The following is a 13,050-nucleotide window of genomic DNA, read 5'->3' on the forward strand; positions in this document are numbered from 1 at the left end:
GGTCCCCGAGAGCTGTGCTTCTGCACCCTTGGCAGCGGTCCGGACCCCAGCCGCGCTCACCTGTGCGTTCCCTGGGGCTTGTGACTCTGCCGCCTCCCGCAGGGTCTGCCGGCCGAGGGGGCTCGTGCACGAGCACTGAGCAAGCGCCCGCCCGCCCGGACGTCGGCTCTGCGCCCGCCCGCAGCACGTGCACGTATCCAGTACCGTGACTCTGCGTTTTCCCGGTGGAGTGACTCCGTGATACGAGGGAATAAAGTGTTTTTTGGACTCTCTTGGGGCAGCAGTGTGTGACGTGTTTGCAACTGGTACCTTGGAACTTCCTTAGGGGCGACCGTCCCCTGCCTCCTCCCTGCTGGGGGCTTCCAGCCTCGGCTTCTGGGTAGGCGAGCGGGGGTTCTGGGCGCTGACCCCGAGGCCTGCGGGTGGCCGCATGGGTCAGACCCGCCCCAGGGCCGGGGGTGCCTGTCACGTGCGGCTCATCTGTCTCCAGACGTGGGCTTCGTGTGTGGCTTCTCCCTGCAGGCCGATGCGCCCTCCTCATCACCCCAGTGTCGCTCTGGACAAGGCCGGCTGCAAAGACGGTTATAATTATGATCCTTCGTGGTGCGGTTACCTGAGACTTGCCCCCAGACTCCCGGCTCCTCTCGCCTGGGTCAGGCCCACAGCCTAAGGGCGGGAAGCAGACGCCACCCGCTGCGCACTTGGGAAGCCGAGGCTGGGCGGGTTGCACTTCGTAGCTTTGTAGCCGGGCGGGGCAGGGAGGAGCCCTCCTTCCCCAGGGCTCTCGGTGTGCCGCCCTCCCTGCCGCGAGATAGCAAAAGCCGAGGGGCGTCTTGTAAAACCCCTGGCCCTGTTGTGCCCCCGTGTGCATTCAAGCACGGTGAGCATGACGGCCTCGAGCGGGGAAGTGCAGGGACGTGCGCAGGGCAGAGTGCGCCTGTGTGCCGCTCGGCAGCGGCAGCGGGGCACGAGAGGGGGCGCGGTGGCGCCTAAGAGGAGTCCCACGTGCTGCCGCCCCCCGGCTTCCTGCAGATGGAGCCCTGGCTCTGCGGGTTTGGGGCCTGCTCATCGGTCCACGGTTCTGAAACCCCACTCTCTTCCATCCCCTCACCTCGCTTTTCAGACAGAAACTTTGATGCCACGTTTTTAGCATCTTCTGTTCTTTATCTTTGCTGTTCTTCCCAGTTGGGCTTCAGTCCCGTGGGCATCTGGTCAGCACTTGTGCCACCTGCCCTTTCAGCTCAGCTGACCACACATCAGCACATCGCTTTCCTTTTTCAATTCTTCTCACCGGAGAGGCAGAATTAAATAACACATCCAAATAGTAGCGCACCCCCTGCTGTAGACAAAGGCGACGTCGCAGCCCAGCACCTGGTGTCACACCAGCTCAGACCCTCTGTCTGTGGACGCAGGGACGTCCAGATTCAGCCTGGACGTTGACCGACAAAGGGGAGTGTGAGCGCAGGAAAACAGGTGGCGGGGAAGCCCAGGGCCAGCGGCAGGGTGAAGGGTCGTCGTGGGGTGGCATGAGGGGCGGGCCACAGCCAGGGCCTGGGGATGGGGAGACGGGGGCGCCGGGCCTGCACGGGCCGTGTTGGGACCTCAGTGTCTCCTCTGCGACGTGGAAATTAAGTGAGACCGTCCCGCCCCACGTGTCACACAAGGACAGTGGCGGGCGTCTCGACACCTGTAGCCTGGGGGGGTCGTGTGACCGCCAGACTCACCACCTGGGGCCTTTCTGTTCCTGCAGCCGCCGCGCAGACACGTGGGCCCCGTTCTCGGGAAAGGGGGCTGCTGCCGGGGCTGCCGGGCGAGTCTATGGGAGCTTTAGGCCAGAAAGAAGGAAAACCAAAACCACACAGACAGCATGGGCGACGTGGCTATGCCCCGAGGCTCGGTCTGCGGAGTGAGGACCACGGAGCAGGCTGGCGGGGGTGTGCCCCCGAGGCGAGGGGTGGGCAGAGCGCGCCACAGCCAAGAAAGCGCCGCAGCGTCGGCGGCAGCAAGGCGCCCGCACAGCCCGGTTCAGTCTCGGTACCAAGAGTCCCGTGCAGAGTGCGGATGTGAAATCACGGGCCTGACCGCAAGCTCGGGGGCGGAGGGTAGCGCTTGTTTTCCTCTCTATGACGTGTTCTATTTAGAGGTTCCGTTGCTGTTGTTTGCGTCCTATACCTGATCCATTTAGATACGGTGCACTCAGTGGGTGCTAAGTACTTGACGGTGTATCTACCACGTGGTTTTATCTTGTTTCTCATCTTTTAATTACGAGGCGATACCTATTCGTTCAGCCCCAGGACAGAGTGAGTGGAAGCGAGTCCCATCAGGCGGACCCCACAGGCACCTGGGCAGGGCATCTGGCTGCCCTACCCAGGCAGCACGGCTTCTTCCAGACGCGGCCCATCTCTCAGAACCCGGCTCAGTGGGTGGGGTCGTTGGTTGTGGTTTTAATAAAAAATGGGATCCCACTATGGGCCCCTGGGACCAGCTGGGCCGTGAGCTCCTCCCGTGGCTTCCGTGGCGGCCTTTGCGCTTGCTGTCCCGCTGTCTACAGCCGTGTGGCTTCCGCAGCGTGACGGTCAGCACCACAGCCACACTGCCCTCAGCACCTGCGACGGGGACGAGGCCGGAGAGGGACGTGGAGGCCCCAGGGGCAGGGGCGCAGGGCTGAGGCCCCAGCAATTCGTGAGCGTCCTCAAGCCCGTGACCCAGGAAAGCTGCAGGGCGGGAGCATTTGGGGGATGCGGAGGGTCTGAGGACGACAGGTTCCCGGAGTTCTGACGGGGGACTGGGCTGGGGGAGCCAGACTGGGCCCCCCCATTAGGATCCCCCTCCCTAACAGGAGACGTGGGCCCAGAGGAGGCCCACGAGGCCGGCGGGTGAGGTGGGACACGGTGAGGGCTGCGCGGGGTGAGTCAGAGGGCAAGGCGAGGGGGAGGTGAGGATAGGCCGCAGGCACCTGGTGGTCGCTCCTGCGGCGGAGACGCTGGCCGGCTTGGCAGAACGGCCCCCTCACGAAGCGAGAGGCCACCCGGGGCAGACACACGGCGCCCCACAGAGACCCCCGGGGACACGCGGAGAGGCACACTTGTCTCCTCGGACCCCCTGTTTTTAGGGGGCGCTTCAATCTGATCTGTTTATAACTGCATCGCGTATTTCTGTGCTTCTAAAGTCAGACCTACCCAAAGAGAAATCTTCCAAGAGGCCAGCGTCTGTCTGACCCCCGCCTGCTCCCCACTCCCCTGGACAGAGCTAGTCTTAGGTTCGGGCTTCCATCTCTACCACCTGGAGGAGGCATTCCTGCCCCTCTTCTCCTTGGATAAAGACGTTTTCACTTCCTGTGCCCGGGGCGTCGCGGGAAGTCAGCACCCAGATGGGTATTCCCAGCTGCCGCCCTTCCCTCGCCGCTGTCCTCGGGCGTTTTGGGCCCTTCATGGGAGGAGAGGCCAGTGCCTCAGGCTGTGCAGGAGCCAGACCCTCTCAGTCTGGACATCGCCGTCTCTAAGAGACAAAGCTGAGGCCAGCTGGCAGAAAGTTCATTTTCAGCCAGAAGATGTCCGTGGACAAATAGTGTCAAGTTACGTATTAATTTACAGGCGCTGGATGTGTTTTTCAAAGGCGAAAGAAAGGGTTCCGAGCAGCGCACTGTTTCCCGACACACAAAGCGAACTGCAGCCAGCCAGGGCGCCAGAGGCCAGCCCTCCGTGGCTTCCACCCGCCAGCCCACAGCGAGTTCTATAGAATAATCCAGAAAGGCCTCCAGACAGACAGGAAGCCCCAGGAGGCGCTGAGCTCTGGAGAGAAGCCCCCTGCTGCCCCGGGGTCGGCCCTCCCAGGGAGCGTCCATCCACCACCAGGGCCCTCCCCGGACGGGCCTGGCCCCAGAGGCGTAGGAACTGGGGCGGGGCACCTGGGAGCAGAGCCCCCACCCCAGACACAGGCACACGGCCGGACGCATGGAGAGCACCGAGGCCCCTACACGCCCCTCGGTGGGACACGAAGGAGGTTTTGAAGGAGTTTTCTTTTCAGACTAAGAGGAAATTCCTAGAATTCTTCGGTGGTAAATCCAGGCCCCTGCGTGGAGCTTAGGGAGCAGGCGTAGCCAGGATGCGCGTGGTGAGAGGAGGCCGGGCATCCCGTACTCCCTGTTTGCGCCTCCTGGGGACTCCGGACCGATCCCTGGGGGTCTGGCCGTAAAGGAAGGCACCCAGCGGGTCAGGTCCTATGGCCGGAACGCCCACAGTCCTCGGCGGGAGCAGCCTGACACCCCCCTCGGCCGGGTGACCCGCCAGGCTTCAAACTCGGGGCCCCACCCGCCATCTGTGTGAGTCAGTGCCCAGCACCCGGGAGAGGCCCCGGGAGGGACGTCCACCAGCCCCGAGTCACAGAAACCACACATCACCCTGTAACAGGGATGCAGCCGGCACGCAGGCGAGCGCTCTGGACTCCGCCCGCCTGGACACTGGCCGTTCACCCCCGAGTCTGCTCGGTCCCCACGGTCGAGCCTTCATCCAAACTTCCAACTTGGAAGGAATCTCACACAGAAAAGTTACAAGGTAACATGGATGCCCAGGGCAGGCCACCGTCTCCCCAGACTCACCCGTCGTGGGCAGCTGTCCGTCTCCTTCAGCACTCGGCTGCCCACGTGCTCTGCACACGCAGGCCCAGGGCTGTTCTTCAAGCGGAGTGGTCCTCCTTCTGGCTTCGTCTGACGTTTTCTCGTGGCCAGTTGCAGCGTCCGGACAGAGACCCACTCGCCTGTGCTTCCAGGCACCGAGGGTCGGCGCCCCTGCTGGTGACCGGCACCGTGCAGACGCACCTCCACACTCCGCACGGCCCCTCGGCCTCCTTGGATTTCAGGGACGTGAGCACGGCGCGGTGGAGTCCTCTGCGGTGGGGGTCCCGACGCCCCTGTGCAGACACGCACGGGCTTCAGGAAGGCGAGCGTCGCCAAGCCCCTGCCCGGGTCTGGCAGCCGGGCGGGAAGAGCCTCAGGAGCTGCGGGGGGAGGCGCCCGGTGCCGTGAGACGGGACACGGGTGCCCCGCGCTCCCCACGCGGAAGGGCTTTTGCTCTGAAACGGCCAGCCTGTCACAGGACCATACTTGGGTAAATACAGCAAAGAAAAGAATCACTAGAAGATGAAATTTTAAAAAGTTTTAAATGACCAGAAGATGAAATTTTAAAAGCACGAGCCTGTTTCCTTCTTATGAGATCCAACAGATGTACAATCTCCTGACCGACTGCGACAGAAGTTTCCAAACGCTGGCTTACACTGACCCCCGCACCCTGAGCATTCTCCAGGGACGGTCACCAGTAGCTCAGGGATGAGGACCGCAGCAGCCTCCTTCCCCCCGCCCTCCGACTTCAGGAGGCCCTGCCCCCCACAACCCCGTGGTAAGAAGTGGAAAGTCTGAGTGTCCTGAGGGAGACTGTGGGCCGGCCGGGAGATGGGGCGGGGCCCCGGGCTCAGCCAGCTCTCCGGGCCTCGGAAGGAGGGGGCCGGGCAGAGCCGGCCCAGGCGTCGCTGCAGGGTAGCTCCGAGGTCGGAGGCTTTGCAGCCGCCGTGCAGCCACTGAAATCCTCGAATGAGGGCCAAACGTATCCACAGGACTAAGCCTCCAAAGCTGATGTCAGGTGGATTTTAAAATGAGAATAACACTTGTGTTAACGGCACACAGGCCATGGGATGGGTGCCGGGGGCACTGCACCTGCCTCAAATGGGATGTGTCACCAAACTTGGACACAGAAGATGCGCAGGGGCACAGAAAGCGGCATTTCAGAATAAGAAACCAGAGGATGCTAAATAAAATGCCGAGCGCACGCACATTCTCATCCGCGACAACCTTGAAGCTGGCGTGCTGCGTGCTGTGCGGACACGCCAGTTAAGTTTTCAGGTCTCAGGGCCTGCGGCAGGGGGACGGGGCAGAACTGCCAGTTGGATAGGTTTGTCCTTGGGGTGATGAAAACGTCCTAGAGCTGGCTGCACGGCGTGTATGTGCTGGAGGCCTCGGAACTCTACACTTTAAAATGGTAAATTTTGTGATATGTAGAGTTTACCACGATAGAAAAAAAACCTTAAGGCACACTGAAATTAAAGATGCTCTCACGTAGAAACACCATTTTCACAGTTTAAAACATTCCATGTAACTTGCACCAATGTGGAACGCTAGCTCTGAGCCTGTGCTTTTGAAGTCAGGTCACACGCCTCCTTCCAGTGCCACCATCGTAAGTGGGACAAAAGGCTGCTGGCCAGGTGAGTGATCGAATCCCGGGCAAGGGCTGGGGTGGGTCCCTGCCTGGTTTGGAGAGGCCCTGGGAGACCTCAGCTGCTCGGCCACCAAGGCCCCAGGTCTGCACCTCCGTGGCACTACTACTACTACTACTGAGCCTGCATGCCACAAATACTGAGCCCACGTGCCACAACTACTGAAGCCCACGCGCCTTGAGCCTGTGCTCCGCAACAGGAGAAGCCACCGCAGTGAGAAGCCCGCGTGCCGCAAGAGTAGCCCCCATTGCCGCAACCAGAGAAAGCCTGCGCGCAGCAAGGAGGACCCAAAGCAGCCAAAAATAAATAAAATAATTTTTTTTTAAAAAAGAAAGAAAATCTGTTCTTACACAGCACACATTGGTGCCAGGGGAAACGCGCCCCCAGCCCAGTGCCTTCCCCGCCTGCGGCCAAGGGCCAGGCTGGTGGCTACGTGGGCCCAGAGGCCGGAGGACGTGCAGCCTGCGCGTCTTCTAGAAGCGAGGCCCTTTGCCCACGCACCAGGGTCCCACAGGAGCTGCCCCAGCACGTGAGCACTGTCCACAGCAGTGGAAATCAGGTGACGCCACCCCGTGGGGAGCTGCAGGGCCCGTGTGTCGCTAGTGGTCACTGCTCTGCCTGCTGGACTCACGGACACAGGACTGGCTGTGTCCACAGCCCAGGATATCGGCACTGGGTGGGGGCTGAGCCTCAGGACAGGCACGCACAGCCACCTCGCAGGAGCCCGGCACGGAGGGCGGCTGCAGGTCCGGCCTGCTCCAGGCGGGTGCGGGGGAGTGGAAGGCACTGGACAGGCTGGCGGAGTCCAGAGGCAGCACGAGTCCCCGTGAGGCTGCGCGTGAGGCGGGGCTCGGGCTGCAGAGAAATCGTCCCTCGTCTTTCTGAGTGCCGTGTATTTCAATGACCGTCCTCTCCTTTTGGAAAATGGCTCTCAGCAGGGCCTGCCTGGCCTGAGCAGCAGGGAACACACTCAGTGACGCTGTCGTCTGTTCGGCAGGTGCGCTCGGGGCTTGCAGTGCAGGACTCAAGTCGGGCGGCTCGGGCGCCGTCCAGAGCAGGGAAAGGGGAGGCCCATCATGGCGGTGGTCTTGGGGGCCCCCCCTTGGGCTCCACAGAAGATGTGTGGGCCCACAGCGGGCAGGGCCTTGCCCACGTGGGGACCGGACCACTGCCCTCTGGCAGCAGGCGGACAGCTCTGCGCCCTGGAGACATAGGGCGCCCTGCCTGTTCCCCTTGACCGCCTGCCCCGGCAGAGTCAGCACCAGGCACTGCCCGGGGGGGCCGGGGGAGGGCGCTGCAGACTTGGGCATGGCGGCACCAGGTGGGGCTCGGGCAGCCCACTGAGACCTCGCCCGCTCCCGCTGACGTGAGGATGGCGCCCGGCACCCTGGAAGCTCCAGGCAGCGGCCTGGCCCCCAGGAGAGGCTCCAGCGTGGGAGTGGGTGCTCGGACCCTCAGAGCCTCGGAGGAAGGGAAGAATTCCATGACTCAGGTCGTAGCCCGTTTGCAGGAAACGTGTTTTCTTCCTGAATCCATGGCACACAGCACCGTCTGCAGGCCAGACTGGGCAGCTCCGGGCTGCGTGTGGACCCCCGTGGCAGGGCGGGACTCGGTCCAGGTGGCCTGGAGCTCAAGGGGACACCAAGCAGAGTGCCCCGGGCCCGGGCCCAGGCCCAGAGGCTGGAGCTGCCCCACTGGCCTCCCCGCCCCCGCCCTGCTCCCGTGGAGGCACGGCTGGCGACATGGTGAGCTGAGTCTGTGTGTCGCCAACCAGGGCAGCGTCGCTGGTGTGCCCGGAGCCCCCGCAGAGGGTGGGGCTGACTGGGAGGGTGGAGAGCGCAGGAGTCGGGACAGGACTGAGGGTGTGGGCTCGGCAGGGGGCACAGCGCTGCCCGTGCTGAGCAGGGCAGGACCCTGCTCTGGGTGAGGCGCCCTTCACCCCCACGTCCGTGGGCCAGAGGCGTGGGCCTCTGGGCGTGGCCCTCGGGACACACTCCAGCCACAGGTGCCACATGTGAGTGGGCCAGCCTGGGTCGCTGTGTCCAGGAGTCCAGCTGGTACCTTCCCCAGCCAACTCTGCCACCTGTGGCTAACCCCTCCCGTCTCCGGGCACCCACGACACTGTCCCCCAGGCCCACGAGGTGCAGGACCCCTGAGCAGGGGCCTCCAGCCTGGCTTGACGTGGGCACACTGAAGGACCAACAGACAGACGCCGGGATGGATGCACAGGTGCGCACGCATCTGTGGGAATGTGGGCGGGGACCCCTGCTCAGCCCCTGCTGGGGGCATCCGCACACCGTCCTGAGGCCTTGGTCTGGGTCGGCAGCTGCTGTTTCTGGCCCCAGGTGGCTTGGTCCTGACTCCGGTCTCAGGCCAGCAGGGAGTGAGCCTGGCAGGTGTGAGCAGGACCCCGGCGACGCCCCCAGTCCCGAGGCCCCCAGGCAGGTGGTCGGCACCTGGGCCCTTCCAGATCTTCCTCCCGAGCTGACTCCTCCAGGCATCTTCTTACTTTTATTGCTGCTGGTTTTCTGCGTTTTCTACATCTTCCCCCAGAATTTGGCAGAAAGACAGTCTGCCTCAGGGCTTTTCCCACCAAGGGCCCGGTGGATCGATTTGGGAGCATGGCGGCCGAGCGGGGGGAGCATCCTTGGAGCGGAGTTTGTTTTCTTTTCCGTGGAGCTGGAATCGGCAGCTTCCGCGTAAACCCGGAGGGCGTCGTGCCCCCGGTGAGGAAACACAGCCATGGTTTCCTGCCTTGTGGCCTGGTGCTGGTGGCCCCCTCCGGCCCCTCTGCTGGTCCCTCACCCCGGGGAGGAGCTGGGGTTACCGAGGCTTCTAGAGTCCCCCACAGGAACACTTGGCTCCCCCAGGGCTGAAGGGCGGCCTCGGCTGGCTGTCCTTCCTGGGACCACCTCCAGCTCCTGCCCAGAGGAGCTTCCACTGGGCGTCTAGACCTTCTGCCCAGGCCCCCGGCTTGCTGTCCGCACCGCCAAGCTGGGAGCACCCTTCAGGCAGTGCCGTCGTCGGGGGCACAGGTCGGAGCTGCCAGCCTCCCATCCTACACGAGTCAGCCCCACTTCCAAGTGTGAAAAGCTTGAGTCCAGCCCTTGGAAGCGTTTCCAGAGGTTTTTGGCATCAGAAAGAGCCTTCTGTGAACCTGGAAATGTGGCCGGTGGACGCAGGGGTCCCCATGGGCACTTCTGGATGGGCAGCTGCCCTGCACCAAGAATGTCTGCTGCTTTCCAGAGCAAACAGGCCTGCACTGGGCCGCTGGCGGGGGTGTCTGGCGTGGATGACACACAGGGATCAGGGCAGCAGACAGAGGAAGCCCGGGACCTCTGCATCCTCCCTGGAGACCTGTTCGCCCTGTTTTGCCAGGGCACTGGTGGCTGGAGCCCTGCCCTGACCCCTGAGTGCGGAGGAGGCTGGGGACACGCCCAGATGCACACCGTGTGCACACTTACGGAGGCACGGACACGTGCGTGCACACCCGGCCCGGCCCCCTCTGCTCACACCGTGTCGGCAACACCAGGTGACAGGTGACAGCTCGCCGAGCCCCAGAGCAAACCCACCGCCCTGCACCCCGAGACCCTGGGAGCCCGGCTTTGCACCCGGTCCTCATGTCCAGCCTGGGACGTCCGAGCACACACGGGACCGAGACGGCAGCTCCCAGGGCTCAGCCCCCCTGACCTTGGGGCTGGGTGCAGCCCACGAAGCCCTGGGCGGTGGATGACCCCACGGGGCAGAGAAGCCCTTCCTGACGTCTACCTCCTACTCTGGCCACAGCGGCCTCAGCTCCCCCACCTCCCCGGCCCGGGGCCCGCACCCCAGGTGCCCCTCGGCCAGGCCGACGGAGGTGTCCCCCCAGAGCTGCGGGTCAGCCTGCCGCCTGGCCCTCCGTCAGCTGTCCCGGGCCTCAGCCATCACCGAGTGAGCGCTGGTCAGGAAACTGGATATATTTGCAATTATTTAAAAGCTCAGAGCCAGCGTTCAAAATGGGGCTGTTTTTCCAGTGGAAACTGTAACGTGAGCCCAGAAGCTTCCCACTAACCCCCTCGGTGTGTGAGGCCGACACCCCACTCGGGGCCATGCCAGGCCAGCCGCCCCCCCGGCCGGGGTGGTCCCACTGCAGTGCCTGCCCTGCCCCGACCCGCCGGGAGCCCCCTTCACACACCGGCCTGACCCTGGAGTGAGGGCAGGGCTGCCCACCCGGCCTGGCCGACACGAGGGCTGGGAGGAAGACCCTGCCGCTGAGCGCCGTGCCCTGCAGCCTCCGCTTTGCTCAGACCCCAGGTGGCACCGGACCTGTCCTCAGCCGGCCGGCTGGGGCACAAGAGACAGCACAGCACTTGGCTCCCAACAGTCAAGCCCCGGAGCCCAGCGCCCTCAAGCGCGACTCCCTGGACCGCCAGGCTACGGTTCTCGCTCACCCTCCCCAGGGACCCCCAGGCTGGGCCCCCCTGCACGCACCTGTCCTCCTTGGAGGAACGGCTGTCCCCACTTGCATCAGCTTAAGCCACGGAAACGCGGGACGGTGTTTATGGCTTCGTGGCCCAGAGGGCGGCACCCAGTGGTGCTTCGGGGCTGTTCACGGAGTGGAGCCTCCAACCGATCCAGGCGCCGGCGTCGGGCAGACAGAGGAGGTCCCCAGCCCCAGCCTTGAGTCCCTGAACCCAGCGGGGCTGCCCTCACCCACCACTCACTCCAGGACCTGGGCCCTAAAGAAACGGGTGGGAGACCCAGACCACTCTCCCTGACCCCACAGGGGCCTCTGCTCCCCACTGCTTCGGACACTGAGCTCCAGGTCCTTGACACAGACGTGCCCTAGAGGATAGACCCCCCCCCCCCCCACGGGCTGGACACACCTGGGCGCTGCCTGCGGGTCCCTGGAGCTGACAGGAGCCGGCGGGCAGATGGGTCCCCGCCACGGCCGCCTCTTCCCCAGAGGGACAACACACCACTCTCAGCCCCTAGCGGGGGAAGGGCCACAGGAGGTGGGCACTGGGGGATACACGTGACCCAGGCTCCCTGCCTGAGCTGAGGGCCCCCTCCAGGCCCAGAGGGCCGAGGACGGGTTGGGTGGTGTCAGGGGCCTGGAGCCACAGGCCAGCACACCTGGGGGGCCAGAGGAAAACCTGCTGCCCCCCGCCGCGAGGGCTCCAGGGAGACCAGGAGGTCGTGGGACCAGCCGGAGTGGGCGGCCACTCCCCTAAAACGGCGGACACGCTTCTTTGTCCTGAGTGTGTGGTAGCCCTGGCCAGACAGCTGGAGGGGACGTCGCTTGGGGAGGCCCTGGTGGACGGGAGGGGCAGCCCAGGACCGCACCGCTGCGGCCCCCTCCCGGGCAAGCGCCGGTGGCCAGGGGCACAGGGCAGGCCGGGGGCCATGCTGGGGCTGGAAGGCCACGGGAAGCCAGCCCTGCCGGGGACAGGAGCCACAGGTCCGGCCACCCTTCGCGGAGCCCAGCCTCCTCTCCGCCTCAGGAGGGAAGCAGAGGGGGCCTGCACAGCCGAGGGACGGTCCAGGTGTTCGCTGCGGCCCGGGCTGGGGGTGGGGGTGGGGGCGGGGGCGGGAGTGCCTCGGAGCATCAGAGTCTCCCACAGAGCCACAGGGCCGCGGGCTGAGGTGCCGGCCACTGCCGGGAAGGCTGGCGCCTCAGCCAGGGCAGGCGGGGCTCAAACACCACAGCGCCCTCTCCCCACCCCACGCCCAGCAAGGGGCCCCAGCTCCCGTCTGTGTGGGACTGTGCAGCCCCCGGTGAGGGATGGCTGGCATGGTTGTCACACACACACGCGTGTGCACACGCACCTCCCAGGCACGGAGCCCCTGCCCCTCGCAGCGCAGGGCGGCCAGGTTCCCAGGCCTGAGTCCCTCTCCTTGCCCTGAGGACCCCAGCCCATGGCAGGTCCCTCACCCTAAGTCCCACCCTGCTGGGGGCTGAGACTGGGCCCCCAGGAGTGGACTCAGGTCTGGCATCGGGTGGAGGAAACTACCGGCTGCCCGCCGCCCCCTGCCCTCCTTGGGCCCCCATCCTGGCCACCTGGCTGAGCCTGGGCCTCAGGGATGTGGTGACAGCCCCGTGCGCCCACAGCCTTCCCACTCTGGGTGGGCTTCAGGCCCCAGGCCGTCTCAGAGGGTCCAGCACCCGGACCCGAGCCGTGGGTGGGCACCAAGGCCGCGTTGGGGGATCACCGCAGGTGTTCCTGCCAGGCGACCTGGAAGCTGCTGTGCCTCCGGGGGGACCCCAGGCCAGTACCTGCTCTGGTGTCTGGACTGGTGGGATCTCTGCCTGCGAGCATCAAAGCTGGGCCCCGCCGGGTGCCCCACCGGGCAGAGTCAGCCCTTCCCAGGGGAGATACTGATCTCGGAGCAACAAAGGGGCCTCAGGGGTCACCTTTCAGCCTCCACACAGGCTAAGGAGAGGCTGAAATGCATCCGAGATGGAGACATCAGGCAGCCTGGGCCCCCAGCCCGCTGAGCCCCACTGGGGCTGGCCTGCCCTGGAGATGCCAAGGGAGACCCCACCAGGCAGTCTCACAAACAAGGCTCCCGGCGGTCCTCTGGCCTCACACCTCCTGCCCCAGGCCCCTCTAGGGAGGGTGCATGGAGTGAAGACACGTTTGAGGGAGGGGACGGAAGGGGTCCCAAGCCCCTCACACCCATACGCACACTGGCACGTGTGCACGCGCTCCCACCGGGGCCCAGGCTGCCTGGACGATGCTCCAGGCCCAGAGCACGACCCCCGGGGGGAAGGGAGAAGCTTGGCTGCTTCAAGAATGGGCCACA

Source organism: Phocoena phocoena, chromosome 5, assembly GCF_963924675.1.
Source record: "Phocoena phocoena chromosome 5, mPhoPho1.1, whole genome shotgun sequence".
In the NCBI taxonomy this organism is placed as follows: domain Eukaryota; kingdom Metazoa; phylum Chordata; class Mammalia; order Artiodactyla; family Phocoenidae; genus Phocoena; species Phocoena phocoena.